The 22211-nt window shown below is 37.0% G+C and overlaps 1 protein-coding gene across 2 annotated transcripts in view; it reads left to right on the forward strand.

Annotated features, from left to right (window-relative positions):
• Nucleotides 1-4626: 4626 nt before the first annotated feature.
• The window catches only part of LOC125804695 (endogenous retrovirus group FC1 Env polyprotein-like), a 124124-nt gene continuing 106539 nt past the window's right edge, over nucleotides 4627-22211 (forward strand). The window contains exon 1 of one of the 2 annotated variants that reach the window (XM_049483865.1): nucleotides 4627-10508. The gene's annotated coding sequence lies outside the window, so the exon portion shown is untranslated. Of the gene's footprint in view, nucleotides 10509-10555; nucleotides 11441-22211 lie in introns of those variants that run through there. The other variant, XM_049483866.1, reaches the window with a different exon arrangement.

Here is a 22211-nt window from a genome sequence, read left to right on the forward strand (position 1 = left end):
GAACTACTTACTAATGAAGTCTCCTTTATAATAACTATTCATTATTTACTGCTCAAATCAACATTAGCCCTTACATGCCACCTGGGGAACTATAGATCTAAATCAGTCTACACAAACAATTATTTGATCAGTGGTGATATTAAAGAAATATTTGAAGCCAGTGACACCATTTGTAGTAGTAGTGACATTAATTACCTTATTATCCTCATTATCTTTCAAATATTAGCAACATATAGTAAAATACAAGTGTATAGTAGTCTGCTTAACCCACATTTTTTAAAGAAAAAAAAAAACTTTATAACGTAATATTATTGCATAGGAGACATTAATTATGTTCTCCAGAAGGCATCTAGGACTCATAGACTGACTGTACTCAGTTTTGTTTTTATGATCACTGCTTTAATATTAAGCACAAACCTTATAAACGTTCATCTTCAGCCTTGCAGTCTCACATAGCCTTTTTGTCAGTGCGCACTATTAGGGTAGCCTCTATCAGTGTGTTTATCTGCTGCTGCAGGTTATTTGATCAGTGGTGATATTAAAGTCAGTGACACCACCTATCATATATTAACCTTACTTACCTTAGTATGCTCAATATCTTCCAAATTTTAGAATGTTAGTAGAAGATGTAAGTGCTCCACTTCAGTCCTCCTGGAGATGTGCTCAGTAGAAGTGATGGCTCACATACAGCTTTACTGTAGGTTGTGTCCCACATCCTTATTCTGGGGGGAATCATGTTAAAATGAATAAATATTTGTGTTAGATAACGGACTAGGTGTCCCTGTGTTCTTCATAGATAATTAATTAGGTGTCCCTGTCTTCTTTTTTCGGGAGTTAACAGCAGCACATGATAACCCATTACTGATAACTAGTTACTGTGTTCTTCTTTAGGAGTTACTGTAGATCATGTCACAGTATTATAAAGTGAGAAACATGGTAGCTAATTACTAATTACTGAGGAGTTACTGTAGATCATGTCACAGTATTATAAAGTAAGAAATATGGTAACTAATTACTAATTACTGAGGAGTTACTGTAGATCATGTCACAGTATTATAAAGTAAGAAATATGGTAACTAATTACTAATTACTGAGGAGTTACGACAAATCATGTCACAGTATTATAAAGTGAGAAACATGGTAACTAATTATTAATTACTGAGGAGTTAAGGCAAATCATGTCACAGTATTATAAAGTGAGAAACATGGTAACTAATTACTAATTACAGAGGAGTTACTGTAGATCATGTCACAGTATTATAAAGTGAGAAACATGGTAACTAATTACTAATTACAGAGGAGTTACTGTAGATCATGTCACAGTATTATAAAGTGAGAAACATGGTAACTAATTACTAATTACAGAGGAGTTACTGTAGATCATGTCACAGTATTATAAAGTGAGAAACATGGTAACTAATTACTAATTACTGAGGAGTTACTGCAGATCAGAACACATTATTACAAAGGGAAATATACATTAATAATACTAATAACACACATTTAACCTAGCTAACACACACATTTAACCTAGCTAACTAACACACACATTTAACCTAGCTAACACACACATTTAACCTAGCTAACACACACATTTAACCTAGCTAACTAACACACACACACACACACATTTAAACTTACTAACTAAAACAATTAACCTAGCTAACTAACACACATGTCCCCAAGCTAACTAACACACATTTAACCTAGCTAACTAACACACAATTAACCTAGCTAACTTAGCTAGCTAGCTAACTAACTCACATTTAACCTAGCTAACACACATCTAACCTAGCTAACTAACACACAATTAACCTAGCTAATTTAGCTAGCTAACACACATCCTAAAGCTGTTTAACAACCCACAAAGAGTCCTCCTCTGATCCGGGGGTAAAATAAGCTGGAAAAGATCTCAATATCTTGATTACTTGTTTATTTTCAATCAAATACAGAAATATGAAAGCAGCAGAGTCTCTCTTAATCCTCTTCCAGCAGCAGCAGCAGCAGCACAGCAGAGATTTACACGAAGGACCAGGAGAGCTGCCGCTGCTGTAATTACCGTAATTACCCTAATAATGCGCAGTGAATAAATAATAAAAAAAAAGGCTCTGTGAGGCTGCAAAGGCTGAAGATGCACTTTTACAAGGCTGATACCTAATATTAAAGAAATGATTATTACATTATTACAGTCTTACAGTCATTCTTAGAGTCTTAGAAGCCTTCTGGAGAAATTTAATTTATGTCTCCTATGCAATAATATTACGTTATAATGTTGTTGTTGGTTTTTTTTTGTTTTTTTGTTTTTCAAAAATGATGGTTAAGCAGAGTAATACACACTGTAGTATTTTACTATATGTTGCTAATATTTGGAAGGAACTGAGGATAATAAGGTAATTAAGGTTACCACTACTGCAAATGGTGTCACTTGCTTAATTCAAATATGCCTTCAATTATTATGCATTTAACTCAAATATGCCTTTAGACTGATTTAGATCTATAGTTCCCCAGGTGGGATGTAAGGGTTTTCAGTAATTAATGTTGATTTGAGCAGTAATTAATGAATAGTTATTATAAAGGAGACTTCATTAGTAAATAGTTCTCCGGGAGATATGTAAGTCTCAGTAATTATTGTGGAGTTAATAGTGAACTACTATAAATATTAGTTCAGTACTATCTACTGAGTAATTATTCAGTACTCCCTGGTAGTTAATAGAAAATATTTAGGTGTTAATGCAGCAGTATTAATTAGTTACTGCTTAGTTCCTACTCAGTTACTTATTAACTATGGAACAGTATTATAAAGTGTTACCCTTTTTACTTTCTGATGGTAAAAGTAGCTTTTCAGGTAAAGTGGTAGAGATTGATTCCTGTAATTGAAACATACAACAGATGTGGTCAAATGAATAATAATAATAATAATAATAATAATAATAATAATAATAATAATAATAATAATAATTCTTTATTTTGTGTGGTCCTTTGTAGATGATTAATAAACTGTCAACAGACTATCAATAACTAAATCAACAACATATCTGTACACCTGCAGTAGTGACATACATAAACATTCAAGTGATCTGTTTAAATGTTGTAAATGGACAGCAATCCTTTCTTACTTTAAATGAGTAGATGTTTTTTTGACATTACTGACAATTATATTTTTATTGATACATTATTTTTAGTAGATGTTCTGATTATACATTACTTATGTTTAGTAGATGTTCTATTTATACATTACATGCTTAATAAGTGATTTTATACATTACTTATGTTTAGTAGATGTTCTATTGATACATTACATGCTTAATATGTGGTTTTATACATTACTTATGTTCAGTAGATGTATTGTTCATACAAGACTTACATTAGATACACATTATGAATATTTTATTTATGTTTAGTAGATGTTTTGTTGATACTCTATTTAAATGAAACAGATATATTATAATGTTGTTGTTACATGTTCAGTATTTTCATATACACATGTTAACTTGGCCACTCCAAATAAAGTGAAAAACAAATGAATTATCAACAGTCTTTTTTTAAACAAAAAGTTTAAAAGTGGACATAAAACACAACATTTAGTATAATTCACAAGATGTATTTTACTCTAAGTTTAACAGTTGTCAGTGAACCTGAATTAAAATAATAAGCCATTTAAATGTCATTTTTCAAGCAAGTGTAGCGCCATCTTGTCCCAGCGCTGAAAGTGACGTCACAAGGTTGTTTCTGGAACACCTAGCTAAGATCAACCATTAGCCTACACTAGTTCCTCAATAGACAATAAAAGCCAAACGAAAAATCAACACAAAGGGAGGCATTTTGTCTTGCCCCTGGGTGTAGTGATGAGTTTTATAGGGTGAAGAATGAGAAAAAAAATGCTCATTTTCATACCTCGCCTCTTAAGCAGACAGTGGTTCTTCTGCGATGGCTAGCTGCACTAAAACGCGAGAATCCTCCGGTTAGCTGTAATGCTAGGGTTTGTAGCGAGCACTTTTTAGATGAGGACTATGTTAGAGGAAAGGGTTTTTGAGTCTGGAGCATTAGTCGTTCGCCGAACAAACAAGCTGAAATCCAAGGCTGTACCCTCGGATATAACTTTTCCTTTTTCCAGCTGGGATGTACAGACCGTCCGACTGGGGGGTACTAGAAAAGCAGTAAGGAACAAGCCAAACGGCGCGCCCACCCAGCAGAGCAGTGAGAGGTACAACTACCAAAGTCTAGATAAGCTGACAGTTAACAGGTTTAACAGTGACCTCAGTGTTATTTCACCCCGTTTTCTCTGTAAAGAACAGCTATATATTGTAAACTAAGCATCACACTAAAACCAATAAAACTCTGCTTTTTTACCGTGGCAGAGGAGAGCAGGAATCATATATTACATAATCAAATTTCCTGAAGCACACCTCCACTTTCACTTAACTTCTGCCCAATTAGAGAAACAACTGGTATTGACAAGCTCTCTGATTGGTCTACACCCATTAGCTTAAATGGTGAACTACACCCTACTACATACACACTGTATGTCCAAATGTTTGTGGACACCCTTTTAAATGAAAGCATTCAGCTCCTTTAAGTTACACTTTGCTGACACAGTTCCTATTAAATCCTTACAGCTGTGGGAAATCTTACGAAGAAACCTTGTTTTACCTTGAGTATATTGACAAGTATCTCACAATCATGATTACTTATCTTGGTATCTAAAATTACATAATCATCTGTGAAACCCTGTATTTTATATGCATTAACCAATACTTACACCACATTTGATCATTTTATTATTCACATATTATTCACACATTTATACTAACACTATATTTAATCATCTTATCACTCACAGTATATTTTTTACACATTCATATAGAAAACTAACCTCTAACCACACATATAGTAAAACATTGTTTCTAACAAGCATGTGACTAAACACAGGCCTTAGGCTGACAAACTAACTCACATGATACATAAACGTATAGACCTAATTATATGGCTGACTAATCACGCGCCACTGACACCCCACTGAAACACATTGTGTGATTGCATGTTTTTCTCACTAACAGCTACAAAATCAGCAGATAGTGCATTCTGCATGACCTAACTTAATACAAAGGAGGCTTCTGGGCAAACAATACGGTCTTTCTCTAAAGGCCTTCACCTGTCAAGTGAGGGAGGACATGCGCACGGGGAAGTGCAACACTGTCTAATTACTGAACAAAGCCGTGCTGTTTCTCCAAGGCCAAAAACACCAGCAAATCTTGAGCCATCAGCGAAATCTTCAGCGCTAACACATAACACCATGCATGCTGACATAAGATGATTTTTAGCAACGCCTCATCGGCAGATCTCGCGTCATTTTTGGTATATACATGGAGTCAGATCATTAGAGGTTCAGAACGTATGCTGAACGGTCGTAACCGTGTTTGTATGTTCTCCTGAATTCAGTAATAAATACTTGTTTTGCTTCTAACTTCACTCCATCTGTCTAGACTCCTCTATTCAACGAACGCGTAAGGGAGTTGTAGCCCAAGGCGAGAGGTGGGAGCGGACCCACCTTTCATTTTACATTTCTACAACAGTTGGTGACCCCCGACATTTTGGACCCCAAAGAGTCTAACAGAAGGGCAGCATCCGACGCCAACCCACTCACGGCCGAACTTCTACTAAAAAGGTAAGCAGAGCCGGTTTTATCAAATTCTGCACATTGGTTATTTCTAAATTTGAGTGGAGCGGCGGCCTGGCTGCTGTCCGGAGGGAAGCAGACAGCATAACAAGCTATTTAAATGAGAATAGAAGTTGTGCCTATTCCAGGATATTAAAGAGTAGAAGCTGTTCCTACTTAAAGGTTTATAAAAAGATTAGATGCTGTTCCTAATCAAGGGTTAAGGATTGGATGCTGGCGTCTCCCCCCGGCTTCTGACGAGAAGTTCGGATAACGGCCAGGTGTAAGGCTCACCTCGATATTGATCCGCTCGCAAAAAGCCAGAGTAGACGCTGTTCCTACTGACCTCTATTTTTATTCGGTTTAAAAGAGCAGAAGTTGTCCCTGCTCGGGTAGACGAAGTACACTACTTCTCTATTTTAATTCGGTTAAGAAGAGCAGATGCTGTCCCTGCTCGGGTAGACACTGTACACTACTTCTCTATTTTGATTCGGTTGAAAAGAGCAGATGCTGTGCCTGTTCGGGTAGACGCTGTACACTACTTCTCTATTTTAATTCGATTAAAAAGAGCAGATGCTGTCCCTGCTCGGGTAGACGCTGTACACTACTTCTCTATTTTAATTCGGTTAAAAAGAACAGATGTTGTCCCTGTTCGGGTAGACGTGTACCTACTTCTCTATTTTTATTCGGCTGGAAGAAATAACAAAACAAATAAAACGGGGTATACTTAGCAGTATAAACTATAAGTATAAGTGAAGTGAGTCTGTGGCCAATAAGTGTGAGAGAGTATGCGTGTGTATGTGTGCTTATTCCAGGGACTGAGTGTGTCTGACTTTGTGATTGTGTATGTGCGACTGACAGAGAGAAAAAGAAAAGGGTCTACGAGTGTCTGTTACAGGGATTAAAAGTGTGCGTGTCCAGTTTTCCGGAGAGAAACACAGCCTTGTGTGGCGGAGAGATAAAATGTGTGTGCGGCAGCGAATCAAAGAGTGTGTGCGAGAGAGTGAGCGCTGCTGAAATGTGTGTGCGTATGTGTTAGACTTGTGTGTGGAACTGTGAGACTGAAAAAAGTGTGTGCGTATGCGTTACAGTGTGTGCGAGACAGACTGAATGCAACATAAGTGTGTGCGTATGTGTTGGAGTGTGTGGGTGCTCATGTGTGATTGGTTGAGTGTACGAACTCTTGTGTGTAAACGAAATAGGAATGGATGAGTCCCACTGCAGGGGAGGAGTCCAAGGTGAAGTAGGTGGAGTTGGTTAAGCCTATTGGTTTTCGACTGTGAAGTTGGTTATTTGTGAATTAACACTTGTGAGATATCATAGAAAATAGAACATCAGTTCAGTAGGGAAATAGAGTAATACATTGTGAGATGGGGGACAGAGGTGAACAGGGGGAAAAGGTTTTTGTATGGATAGAAATAGATATATATATATATAAATATAAGGATATACAAAACCTAACTATACAAGGTAAAGATCTATCTGTAAACGGAGCAGTGCAGTAGATATTACTAATGGTCATAAATAATTCAATAAATAAAAGAGTAAAGTGTGATGACATCGATTACGAAAGTAACTGATGCTACATATAACTATAATATAATATAATATATGCATAGGTTATAAGACAGTTCCAAAAATAAATGTGAAAATGTGAATACCCAATCATGAGTACAGTGTACTTTAATGTAAGCAAGGTTGGGGAAGTGTTAATATAAATAATTAAGTTGTTGAATAATGTCAGAGAGGTGTGTGACTGGATAGATAATTAGATAATTTAGAGAATTTAATAAAAGGATTATGGGGTTGGTTAGCATCACAAATACAAAATAAAAAAAAAAAAGAAAAAGGGGAGTCAGAATTGAGGACCATAATTACCTTAATTTTGGGTATTAGACTATATCTTGGGGGCCCTAACCTAACAGGGACGCAAATCTAATAATGAACATAATGAAGGTGTGTGGCTGTTTCGGAATCGTTTCCTATTGCAGAAATACTCTGTCGAAACTTAGCAGTACATTTTTCCCCTATATAGTTCACTATTAATTAATTTATATTATAATAATATTGTACAGAAGATGTATGCTAGAAATTCCAAAATATACTATGCCATGCAGCACTGTTGTATAAGCTGTACTCAGAGCAGGACGAATAAATATGGTTTCTTGTTTGATTCTTAAATAACCAGTTCAATGAATAGAAAATGCTACATAGTTAATAGTGAATGAATTAATGAGCGAGCCATTCCAAACACAGCTTTTTCTATCAGGTGATTTAGTTAATTATCTTAATATTCGTTTCTTATTCAGACTGATCTCAGTTCAGTCCTAGCATCACCTATCGGACAGATGTAATATCTAATTTCTCTATGATCTCATGTATATCCGTCTATGCTAATATTTTGATTATCTTAAGAGCGATAGTAGATTTCAGAAACCAGTGAGGAAAGACCTTATTTTTATTATTATTATTATTATTATTTTTTAAGGAAACGCAGTGTTGCATCTATTTCAAGCTACAGGGAATTTGGTATTTTTCTGATAAGGAGACATAATCACATGTATTGAAAAAATGAGCTTTCTATTTTGCTTTCAATATGCTTTACTTTCTTTCTGTATAGTATTAAATTAGACTAAAACGAGATCTGGAAAACAGCATAAATTTAGTTTTCATGCTTATACAATGCCACCTATAAAACAAATGCATAATTTTCTGGCTGTAGCATGAACAATATCGGCTAAGCACTATAAAATTGTTTCATCTGCATAATGGTAAAGTTTGCAATCTGAGAAGCAGAGCCAGCACTATAATTTATGTATATATATATTAAATAAACCTGGACCAAAATTTAACCTTGTGGTACACCTTTAAGGTACAGATGCCAAATCTAAATAATTATTCATTGACATGCACTCTTTTGGGTCTATTCCAGAGCAGTGGCATCAAAGCAAATACTTTAAGCTAAATTAAGTGGAAGAGAAGTGGTGATAATGATGGTAATAAATAAAATATGTATACAATAATAACAAATAATAAACCATGGGTACTTGGTGCCTTGCACAGGCTTTCACAGTAAACACCAGAGTGTGTGTTTATGACAGTGTGACATACCTGGGTTTGCGTTCCCTAACTGTACCCTGCGGGGGCACTACGGCACTGAATGTTGATTAAACAGTGCTGCTACGCTGTGTGTGGTTCAGTGGGCTAGGCTGGTTAGCCAAAGACGGGTAAGATCCCAACGTACTACAACGGGACAACCTAAGGCAGGCACAGTTTCGATCTGACCACCACATGCATTTTAACAGAAAACGGAGAAAACATCGTGGAAGGGAAGCGCAGCCCAGGGGGAGAATGAGTGGATGAATGGAGTGATGGGGTGTGTGTCAGTGGAGGCTTGTGCAGGGTAGACCAGCCCAGTGGACAGGGGAAAGACAACAGAGGGTAGAGCAATTTTGTGTTAAGTTTTCTGAAACAGAAATTCTGTTTCAGAAAAAGGGGGAGATGTAAATAGATCACCATTATTACCACCATTATTCGCCCAGCCATTATTTTTTACCTTTTTTCTTGACTTTTTAAACCTATTACCTTTTTCATCCCTCACCACTATTACTAAAAATTTTTGACCAATCATTATTTTATAGATATAGAGCATTTTTTTTTAAAAACTTTTAGCTTGTTTATCTTTTTAAAGTATGGTTTTAAAACAACCTCTATGCAGATGAGCAATTACTTTCACCAATATTGTAAAAGTTTTAGCTTTTAAGACACACTCAATCATAACTTTAAAATATGAAATGTAGACACAAAATTAAACTTTCACTATTCAACATGTAAGCCATTTTTTGAACAAGAAAAACAATGTGTGAGGCTTGATAAATTGTTTAAGGAAATAGAGGTATTGTTGATAATTGTGAAAAGCAATCTGCTGTGCATTGTATATGCATAAATACATATTGAAAATATTTATCAGGAAATGTAAAAGCATTGTTTGGATTTTATTTGCTAAAATAACGTGGACAAAGCAAAGCATAACATCTGTGTTTATTAATATTGATAATATTATTGTCTGTAATGGAACGATTGATACAGAGAAAAATAATCACGTTCCACTTATCCCAATTCTTAAAGCACTAAATAAAATCAACTAAATATAGAAATCAAGTCTTTATAAAATCTTGGGAATTGAAAAAGTCAGAAACATAATTTCTTAGTAAAATAGCACACCGCAGAAAATTAAAGTGGCAGGTAAAATAATACAGCCACAAGCGGTGATTCTAAAGTCCAAGCAAAAGTAACCCAAGAAAGCCCAGTACATTAATATGGAACCATGCCTGAGACAGAAGCCACATTATGTGTAGTTTGTGCAGAATTTAAAACTTTGGGCCCTGATATTCTATTAATCAGTGTGGATATGGAGGGGAAACTAGAGCAGCTGATCATTACGATCTATATAAAAACCATGATTCAGATGTATTTCCAAATGTTTGTTTCTTATTTATTATCTATAAGGTATTACCAATACAATATGAGAAGATCTACAGGAAGCTTTAAGTGGGAGGCTTAACAGCAGGTGCGTTTAAAGCAGCAGTTTTGTGCTGTGAAGTAGTAAAATATGGTCTGTACAATGATACTGCAGAGTTGAGGTGTGTGATCTTTAGCTTGGTTAGTGTTTGTGAGAGTGGACGTGTTTGAGTTTGTGTGTGTGCATGCATGAGACATAGTGTGTGTCTAGTGGTAAACTGGGTGGTGAACATTAGAAGTGTTTGTAAGATCTAATTTGGATATAAGAGATTGGTTGGTGTGACAGGGAAGCAGTTACACTAAAAGGGAAAGGGATGTGAACAAAAGGAAGGTAAAAGCAAGTAACTAATGGTGATGATAATTAAAGGTTGCAATTTAAAATTGAAAATTCCTAAATATTAGGGATTGAACGCACTTTTGACATTAAAGATCATGATTGAGTATAACTGAAAATCAGGACAACTGAGGAAGGTAAGAAAACAAAAATTGGGCTTAAATCTGTGCACAGACAAAATTTAAATATGAAATAATTAACTTCCAAGGGGAAATTAGAGCTCAAGTTAAGTGTGATAAATGTATTTTAACCATGTATTTTAACTTGCAGAAAGGAGACACGGAGGACGCCTTAAAAACTTCCAAAATGAATAGTGAACCTTAAACATGATTATAACAAATACAAAAGTTTCGTTTCAGATCTGTTTACACAGGTGGAGAAGGAGAACGTGGTGCAAAGGTGGACCAATACAGAAACGGAGTCAGGGCTCCTCCACCACTACGCACGAAAGGGGAACGAGCATGGCTGGATTGAGCCTTTCCAGGTGACTGAGAGAACAACGTACGCAGATCAACTGACAGGCGAGGGTTCTACAGCTGTGCAACAACAGAGATCGCTTAGAGAGCCAGAGGGAGCGGTGAGCACAGCAGCTGAATCGTCTGACCCAGATGGAGGCCCGCAGCAGGAAGGAGGGGTAGCACACTCACCCCGCAGCAGCAGCAGCAGGAAGGAGGGGCAGCAGAGCCCCCGCAGCACGGGCCTGGCCTGGCCACAGCAGAGAAAAGATTTCTCAGAGCACAGCAGCAGACAGCACACAGCATGGCTGTGACTGAGGAGCAGAAGTGAGGGAGTGACTCATTCAGCAACGTTTCGATTGCGTCAAAGTACACTACATACAGAAACTCTAAAACACATCTCATTAAAAAACACACATAGTCTTATCACACACCAACTCATACTTTTCATTCACTGATATTGCAGACATCAAGGTAGTATACCTTCAAGAACCCTGAAACAAGAAGAAAGAAGAAACGAACAACACGAATTGCAACTTTAACATTTACACATATAGGGTTATAAACTGTGATTTGCTAAAGTAGGGGGGGGAACACATTATTTTTTCTTTACAGGTTGTACTGAACATTGCTTTCCTTTACAGGTGGCCGAAAGACTCTTGAAAAAACGAAATTGTAAAAAAAAATATATACACTCTGTAACCTTAACACTTACACATATAGAGCTATAGATAACAAGTTTACTAAATACTGGGAAACTTAGAGGGAAAACACATTTATGGTTTAATAATGGCTTGCTTGGTACGGAAAAAGGGGGTGGGACAGGTCAAAGTACGGAAACTATAACGGACAAGCATTTCCTCTGGCTATTCCAATATGGCTCCAGATAATAATAACCGTTGCCCTCATGGGTATCATGATAATAACATTGGCCATCGTATCAAAGCAAGAACGACTAACAACGGTAGAGGGAACAATTGTAAACACATCAGCAACCGTACACCCGACAAACGCAACAACTACAGACCAGACAACACAGCTTAATAGAACCTAACGATCAACCATCAATCAGCCTAACTTAAAATGCATCAGGCGCTGGGGAGGTATAGAATTAGACTAATATTGGGGTGAGATGACAATATGGACAGTGGACTTATGCGACGTGGTTACTTGTGGTAAGCAGGGGTCCAAGGGGGAAGCGGTGTACTTGTGTTGGTCCCGTGATGATAATCTTAAGTGTAACCATAAGGGGGATTCTCACGAAGACTTTCACATTAACATAAAAAAGTTTTTCACCTCATTGCAGCATTTTTTCAAGTTGAGATGCTCTTAGCTAATTTCACAAATAACTTAAAATGCTAATATGATAACAACCTATAACTTTGCCAGCTGTAAAAAGCCTTATATTGTGATAATATTCATGAAATAATTTATTTTTATATTTTTAAAGTAATGAGTATTAAACCATAACGGTAATGAGAAAAAATTCTTCGGAAACAGTTATTTTGTTTAAAATCAAGTACATTTTTTGTTCAAAATTATTTATATTATGTATAAATGTTGATATTTTAAATGACTTTAATCTATTTTATTGATTCGATATGCTTAGTACTTTTAATATGGTTTAACTTAAAATTAGAAGGAAGGGGTACGGACACATAACGGTGATGAGAATTTCCATATATATTTTTTTTTAATTAATTTATATAAAAATAATTTTCTATGATAATGAAAACAATTGATCCATACAGTACTACCTATTTGCTTTACACACAATATCAGAGTTTTTGTGAATTAAGTACTGATTTTAAAAATTGTCATGGACATGTTGCATGCAGCTTCATGAGAATCACCCATAACACCGATTAAGCAGCTTATAAAGCCAGACCTTGTAACAAGTGGGAACACGTAATTAGGTCGACACATGTCAATTGGGATCGGCCTATACTGGAATGTGAGGAAGAGCAAGAGGAACTGCTGTAGATCACCTAGTCTGGGGATGACTTTAAGGTTATGATGTCACTTCCTCCTTTGATAGAGTTCGTCTCATTCGCCGCCTGGGAGGCAGAGGGGCCGTGAGAGAATTTTTCCTGTCAAAAATTGGTTGGAAGGCTGTCTCGACAGGTTTTCGCTCTCACATTTTAGTAAAATGTTCATACACATGTCTTCAAGTGTTGAACATATGTAAATACATGATTTGGAGGAATTACGGTTTGTCGACGTATCTGTTTGATACGTCGAAAGGGGGATTGTGGGAAATCTTACGAAGAAACCTTGTTTTACCTTGAGTATATTGACAAGTATCTCACAATCATGATTACTTATCTTGGTATCTAAAATTACATAATCATCTGTGAAACCCTGTATTTTATATGCATTAACCAATACTTACACCACATTTGATCATTTTATTATTCACATATTATTCACACATTTATACTAACACTATATTTAATCATCTTATCACTCACAGTATATTTTTTACACATTCATATAGAAAACTAACCTCTAACCACACATATAGTAAAACATTGTTTCTAACAAGCATGTGACTAAACACAGGCCTTAGGCTGACAAACTAACTCACATGATACATAAACGTATAGACCTAATTATATGGCTGACTAATCACGCGCCACTGACACCCCACTGAAACACATTGTGTGATTGCATGTTTTTCTCACTAACAGCTACAAAATCAGCAGATAGTGCATTCTGCATGACCTAACTTAATACAAAGGAGGCTTCTGGGCAAACAATACGGTCTTTCTCTAAAGGCCTTCACCTGTCAAGTGAGGGAGGACATGCGCACGGGGAAGTGCAACACTGTCTAATTACTGAACAAAGCCGTGCTGTTTCTCCAAGGCCAAAAACACCAGCAAATCTTGAGCCATCAGCGAAATCTTCAGCGCTAACACATAACACCATGCATGCTGACATAAGATGATTTTTAGCAACGCCTCATCGGCAGATCTCGCGTCATTTTTGGTATATACATGGAGTCAGATCATTAGAGGTTCAGAACGTATGCTGAACGGTCGTAACCGTGTTTGTATGTTCTCCTGAATTCAGTAATAAATACTTGTTTTGCTTCTAACTTCACTCCATCTGTCTAGACTCCTCTATTCAACGAACGCGTAAGGGAGTTGTAGCCCAAGGCGAGAGGTGGGAGCGGACCCACCTTTCATTTTACATTTCTACAACACAGCAAAGAAAAAAACCTTTTCACTGAAACGTATAGTTACTTCAGCAAAAGCACGGTCAACCTTTTAATAATTTTCACTGCGCAAGAAACCACAAATCATAGCAGGCATCCCAATACTTTGTCTAAACAGTGCATATTTTATTATTTTAAACATTCTGCATCAATCATACAAGCAAACAAATTATCTTTAGTTCAAATGACACTGAACTATGCTTGGTTCATACAGGTTAAACTGGTAACTTTGAGTGATTCAAAACAGAAGAATACATGTGAAGTGCAAATGCTTTCACAAAAACAACCACACCTTTTATTTTATAAAGGTTTATTATAAAGGATTTAAAAAAATAATCCTGACCGTCATTTTCTATATTTTCATAGGTTAGGCCAACATGCATGAAATTGTTGGACAGCTTCAGCAGCAGTGTGGCAGGGAGGGGCAGCAGTGTAGAGGCACAGCAGGAAACTGTTGAAAAAGAAAGGGTCAGTACTCAGACATATCAACAGGAAGGGACAGTGTCTACAAAGCAGTACAGCAATACAGGCACTAAGACAGAGGATATACAATTCTTCCAAACCCTTAGTTGTGATCACTCCTATAACAAAACAAATAAGGAACTCAGACCTTCATCACCGAAACCTGCTGAATATTTCTGTGATGATGAACGTAAGGGGTCAGCAGGGGGCAGCTCAATAGAACAGGACTCAAATGCTAACTATGATAAAGATTTTGAAATGAGTGTCATTCTCATCACTTATAGTGTCAAAGTCAATGTAAGTGAGGTGGCAAATGAAGAACTAAATTTCTACTATTACGACTCCGGAAGAAATGTTGTCAGTTGGACAATTTAATGTTTTAACATATTTAGCAAAACAAAGATACATATATAAAGAGGTTATATTGAAACAGTCCTCTAGTAGAGTCTTTGGCGTAGGCCCCGTCATCGGCCCAGGGCTTGATTCATCTGGGCTCTGCAGATCCTGTCGTAAATTGGAGTCAGGGGCGGAGCCAACCCACGGGACCAACATGGAGGCGGTTGGGAAGGAGAAGAACGACCATCAGCGTCTGAAAGGCAGCAAAGGTACTGAATGAGTGATCTTATTTAAAGGCAGAGGGAACAGCTGATTGGATAGGTGATTAGGTGACGTAGCATTGGAGTCTTTAGTAGAACTTTCGCTGCGCTATCATATTTGTCATGAGAGAAAGGACATTGTGTCCATCCAGGAACTTTTATAGCTCTTCAGTTTGTGCCACTGGGAGGGCTGTTGCAAAAGTCTAGTCCAGCCACCAACACTGAGAAAAATTGGATTTGTACTACAGATTAAAACAGAACGCATTGATGGCCATGACTATACCTGGAACTCTCAGCCTTTGGTCAGAGGCTTAATTGAGTGCAACATTTCTATCCCTGCAGCTAGTTTTGCCACTGGCATAAGAAGGCTTATGCAATTCCTGAAGTAAATGAGGTGTGGACAACACAAAGTGCTAGCTGCAATGAATGATGAACCACTGGTTGTGTCTTGAGACTGCAGATATGACAACCCTGGCCACAATGCAACATATGGTACGTACTCTCTTCTGGATATCAGGCCAGACTTGGTGGTGGCACAGGAGAATATCAAAGTCACAGAAGTGAACAGCTACTGGCTGAAGGTTGAAGGTATGGAGAAATGTCTGTCGAAGATTGCAGAGTATGGTGTGTCACTATCTGTGATTGCCACTGACTGTCACCCATCTGTGCAGAAGGTCCTGCGACAAAAACACAAACATACAGCATAAATAACTTGTGGCACATTGTAAAGTCTGTAAAGAAGAGGTTACTAAGGACCCTTAATTAGAAACTATATGACTGGATGAGAATGATACAAACCATCTCTGGTACTGTGTTAGCACCTGTAAATGAAGTGCGATAAGGCTTAAGGAGAAGTGGACCTCCATTCTTCACCACATCACCAACGCGCACCACTGGACATGTGGTGAGACGATGACAAGGTGTGAGCATCCTTCATACACCCCTGAAGAGTGATGAGGCATGAGCATGAGGCCCTGGCTTCAGCCAAACTCTGCTGCCTTTGAACACCTGCAAAATACAGTCCTTGACAAGTCACTAGTACATAAACTAGAAAAAACTACAAAAGGCATTCATACAGGGCAACTTGAGTCTTCACACTCTGACTATATATGCTACCAAAAGAAAGAAGTACCTGAGGGAGAGCTTTGAGGGCCGCCTATGCGTAGCTGCACTGGACAATAACTTTAATGTCAGAGAGAGAGAAAAAACAAAGGAGGGTGAGATACAACACAAACAGCAATACTCCAAAAGTGCACAACAGTTTGTGGTCACAAATAGAAAGGTGGACAAGGACTGAACCTTCAGAAAAGACATTGTGTGTGGGGTGATCAACAGGTGCAAGTCTTGTGTCCATTCGTGCTGCCCTGCAACAGCTAAACACTGAGGCAAATGTCACCCTGGCCCAGCACAAAGGTGTTCAAAGACCTGACAAAGCTCTTTCAGTGGCAAGATCACTGCCCAAGGAAACTTACTGAAAAAAAAAAACAATCAACATAGAGCTCACATTTTGAAATATAGTGTTTCATCTTGTGTTATGTAGTGGAAATTATTACAAAAATGTAATGCTTCAGCTAATTACCTTTTAAATGTCATAGAACATAGAAAAAAAAATAATAATAATAAATATATATATATATATATATATATATATATATATATATATATATATATATATATATATATATATAATTTGATTAATAAAACAATTAAAATAATTAAAATGAATAAAAAAATGAATAATATAGAAAATAAAACTAATACAAATTTATAGTTACTGTGCTGATTTTTAAGTATATATTATTTTTATAGTTGATTGCTGAAGGCTGTGGGTGAGGTTTATTTTTCTGTGGTAAGGAAGTGATGGTATGGGGTATTTTGGAGCGCAGGGCGCAGGGTGATCTGATTCGGCTCTGGGTGCACGCCAGTGACTGTTGAATTTAGATGTACTTTCTTGGTATCAATCGCTCAATCCGTTTTTCCGCCGCTAAGATAGAAACATGCCAGAAATGTACCTGAACACACCTCATTTCCAGACCACCACGCCCATCGGCGTTAATATATTCCAAAAGTCCATTGCTATTTTAAGGATGCGTGCTCAAGGCTAAAAATAGACTGGTGACTATTTTTAGTGTACAATGGCAACGCGCCACGCTACTCGCCTTGCGCTGGGTGAACGATAGGGCCCTAAGTGACTAAACTCTATCATTCTGAACTTGAAGTAATCTACTTCGCTACATTGGAAAACTCCCCGTTGCTGAGTAAAAAAAAAAACTGAAAAAAACTGTCTGAACTAAAAAAAAAAAAAACGGCGCTCGGATAAAATAGCCTCGTTACTCATATTTCATTCCGGCAACATAAAACAAACAAACAGATAAATCGCGCCATCCGGAAAGCTTGTGGTTGGATAACAAGTATAAACATATACCATTCAGACCCTCTATTGGTTTGTATTTGATGCGTGACATCACGTCAAACTCCAGAAGTGCGCAAGTGAGAAAATTGGTAGAAAGAATTATGCGTCTCCAGCTGCAGCGAGGGGCTTCGGAATGGTTGGAAGCAAAAACTACTCTTTTCGGATGCGATGCAGCTCAGCAGCACGAGATTTCAGAAATTCACCATCTAATTTTAAAAAGCATATTGAGGTAAACTGAATGTTTCCTACAGTTATATGTTGATAAGATATTGTAGTAACCTAATGATGCACTAATGGTGAATCTGTAATGTTTGTCATGGCTTGTACACGCCAAGACATGCCGAGGTTTGTTTGCGAGGTCTAGGCTATGATTCAGGGTTGTAAGTTCGTTTGGAGAGCGTGTGTGAGCTTTTAATTTTATAAGTTTAGGTGTAGAGGTGGGTAATCTAGGTTCAAAAAGTAAAAATCCATCCCAGAATTTCGCACCTATTGCCTGGCTGGCTCTGGAGCTAGTTCAACCTCATCCCTGCGATGGATTTTTTATTTCTGGACCTGGATTACCCACCTTTAGCTGCGTGTGAGTTTCAAGCTGGCTAAGATAGCGTTGTGAGTAAGCAACACTGAACATCAAATCAAACGCTTCTACTTTCATCTCAGGAAAGGGTACAGCCCTCCTACTGATTATGTCAGTAGCAGCAGAATAAAATATACTGGTAACACTATTTTGAGTGGTCCTTTGTAGATGATTAATAAACTGTCAACAGACTATCAATAACAAAATCAACAACATATCTGTACACCTGCAGTAGTGACATACCTAAACATTCAAGTGCCTATCTGTTTAAATGTTGTAAATGTTCCTGTTACATTACTTATGTTTAGGAGATGTTCTATTGATACATTACTGAGTTTAGATGTTCTATTGATACATTACATGATTAATATGTGGTTGTATACATTACTTATGTTTAGTAGATGTTCTATTGATACATTACTTATGTTTAGTAGATGTTCTATTGATATATTATATGATTAATATGTGGTTTTATCATTACTTATGTTTAAGAGATGTTTTGTTGATACTCTCTTTTTAAATGAAAAAGATATTGTCAGGGCCAGACAGGAATCAGACAGGTGCGGACACAGTTTACAGCTTTTATTAAAAGGCTTAGAAGTAACAGGGGTGATGAGCACAAGCAGGTACAAAACCACAGGATAACAGGGAGAAGCCATACCATCAACGGGGAACAGTCCAGAGTTCATACACAGGCAGGCGGTGAAAGGGAGCAGGCAAAGATCAGAGTTGATAATACAGTCCAGGTAATACACAAGAGTAAATCCAACACACAGGGCAAAGGCAAAAGGCAGAGTTATAAGCACAGTCCAGGGGGCTGTTCCACGAAGCAAGCTTAAAAAAGCGGCGCTTATTTGAGTAATCCTCGCTTGAGTTAGCCAAACAATTCACTTCCAGCTAGTTGCGTTCCACTAACGCAATCTAGACTCAACCTTTTCCCACAAATGCAAGCCAGGCTTTTGTAATTAAGGTTCACACGCGTGCACACAGTATTTAGGTTGGACAGGTCAAAAAGTGGTTATTTGATTTATTTTATTTATATTATAATGATTTTGTGTGGCATTATTGTGAGATTTATTTACTTCTGTTTATTTGCTGTGATTATTGTGGAGTGTATTTTAGATTTTTGTTTATTTGCTGTGATGTGTGCTGTGTTTTGGGTGGTTCGTCACTGATCATTTCTTTAAGACTGTCTAATTACCTGAACAGCTGAAACTGCTTCTTGCAAGTCCTTTTCTTGCGCCAATCAGAGCAGCAGGAGACCGTGGGCATGTCGGGACTCTTATTTTAAAAAGTGGACTCTTATCATGTGCAGAGAGCAGCAACAGGGCGGGAAGCAGAAAGCGGGGCTCGCAAAAGGGAAGCGCGGGCTAGTCGGAAGTGCGCAGACTCAGGAGCGGCAGCGGCAGCGGCAGCGGCAGCGGTGGACTCGGCGTGCGGCGTGGTGAGAACGCCAAGAGCGAGCCGGAGTACGGACCCCGAGACTGGCTGGCCAAACAGTAACGATGGGCGAATGAAGCCTCACTGAAGCTTTTGAAGCTTCTTCCTGATTGTGACGAAAAAGATTCGAGGCATTGAAGCCTCAGAAAGAGTGACATCTGGTGGCTGAAATAAATTCTTACAGCCTGCACTTTACCACGAAGCAAATGAACACTGTGAGATTTACTGCTCACTCACTATCTGTTGTGATCTGCTGCTCTTTTATTATTAAAGTGATGCAATAAATAATTGGTTGTTGTCATTATTAAAAATCACAATGAATATAATGCTGTTTTTTTTAAATATGTTTAGAAGAAATATTATGCCAGTATATGACTGGCATTTGAACGATTGTGTGTGGTGAAACGTGAACACAACGTGAATGCTTTAAACTTTACACAAAGATTTGTATATATTATGTTCAATACAAAAGACAAAGAAAAACCTTTGAATGTAGATTTACATTTCTTAAACATCTGAACGTCTCATGCAGATGTATATTAGGCAATTTGTTTTTTCACAAAAAAATCATAACGGTGACTTTTTTTATTTAATGATTCACAAATGTTTTTTAAAACTGTTTTTTTACGTTGCTTTTTTTTTTTTTACATTGAATTCATGTTAAAAAAAAATGAAAGTTTTGACAATTATTAAATATGAAAATACCAATAATGTCCCAAGCTTGTCACTGGAGGAATGCGGTGCTGTGGTGCTCTCGTCTCAGCATTGAGAAGGTGTTATTATTAAATGCCAACTCCTGGGAATAGAGCTGACAACACTCCTTAAAAATATAAATACATTTATTAGAATAACACATTATACAGTTAATATTAATGAACATAAGATTTTAAAATATATTTAGTACCTATTTTCCGCTATTTTATGTTTCTAATAGTTTTGTATGTTTGCTTTTTATCTTATTTTAATTTACTTTTATTGTTATTACTATTTTTATTATTATTGATTTTATTTTTGTTAGTTCATTTATTTACAAGTTAGTTTTAGCTCATTTTAACCCATTTTTGTTGTATTACTCTTCCTTTCTTTAGATTTTAATTTTTGTCAATTAAACCATACTTAATTATAATCATTAATTTTATTTTTATTTATTTTTGTTTTTTTATTATTATTTTTTTGTTTTTTTTTTATCTATTTTTATATTTTATTTACTGATATTTTACAATAATTAAATTTACCTTTTATTTTCTCTGTTTCTGTAAATGCTCGGCTACATTGAAAATGAGGGCTGCCCTCAATGTACATCCGAGTTAAAATAAAGGTTGATTGATTGATTGATTGATATTTTCACAAACTGTTTCCAAGCAATGGAACACTTGGTTAAGGTAGAGGTGCTGTAAGATTCCATATTGTTGACCTGGGAGGTTACTGAAGCAGGAGCACGCGGTGACGACGGCGGCCGTCGGAAACGCGTTGGACTGGTGACCGAGGGTCGAGCCATACACTGTGGGCAAGCGGCTGCTGGTTCTGAGTACAGTTTTGACTGTGCTCAGAGCGGTGTGAGTACAAACAGCCTTTTTATTTACAGTGTATGTGGCTGTAGAGTGATAGTTGGCTTGCTGTTATGAGGAGTTTTATTCAGTAAACTGCATAAGTTAAGCGTTTGTTTTATTGTTCACCTCTGCATTAAATATTAGAGGCTGATTAGTCTAAAGGAACTAGTTACTGTTCAGCCTTTCCTGTGCCCTGTTAGGGACGTGATTGGACCCTGTGGACTGAGAAGAGCTGCATCTGCCTGCCCTGGAAGCTGATCATCTTAGAGACTTTGTTTATTTTGTGCTTTGTTTGTTTTATATTAATTTTGCTCCTTTTTTGTTATTGATTATCCATTCTGGTCTGAGGTTTTTAACCTTAAAAGTTATGCAAATATTTTTAGTCTGACTCATGCATGATTTTTAGCTGGTTTATTGGCTAGAGGTATTAATAATTAATAATAATAATAAAAGGCTTTGTTTCTTATTTTTGTTGTCTCCTTCGGGTAATTTTACTGGTATAGACTATATTCCCTCCCAAACTGAATCATATTTTTAATAATTAAGGTTTGTAATAACTAGGTTAGTTCCAGAGTGTGTAATATTGGTGTCCATTTTTAAATTTAATGATTGGGTTGTGTGTGGGATAATTAAGTCCCCTTGTGGATCCCTCTAACAAGAGGTTCTTCCTGATTATTTCACCACTCAATCTGGGTTATTGTAGGTTTAGGACCTTAACACACACACTCTTGTATTTTGTCCCTGGGGCATTTAAACAGCCTCATTAATCGAGCCCTAAAATTTTTTGTAAAAGGTGGAGAAACACGCTGCTTTTTTCTCTCCTGCTGAACGGGAGTTGCTTATACGTCTATTTGATGAATATAAAGACATAATTATAAGGAAAGTGAACACGTCTTGTATGAATAAATTATATCCTGATTTAGAAGCAACATGGGGGGAGTAAAATGAACATGGCAGCAGGTCAAGATTAAATATAAAAATATACCAGAATGG

This window comes from Astyanax mexicanus, chromosome 10 (genome assembly GCF_023375975.1).
Source record: "Astyanax mexicanus isolate ESR-SI-001 chromosome 10, AstMex3_surface, whole genome shotgun sequence".
Taxonomy (NCBI): Eukaryota; Metazoa; Chordata; class Actinopteri; order Characiformes; family Acestrorhamphidae; genus Astyanax; species Astyanax mexicanus.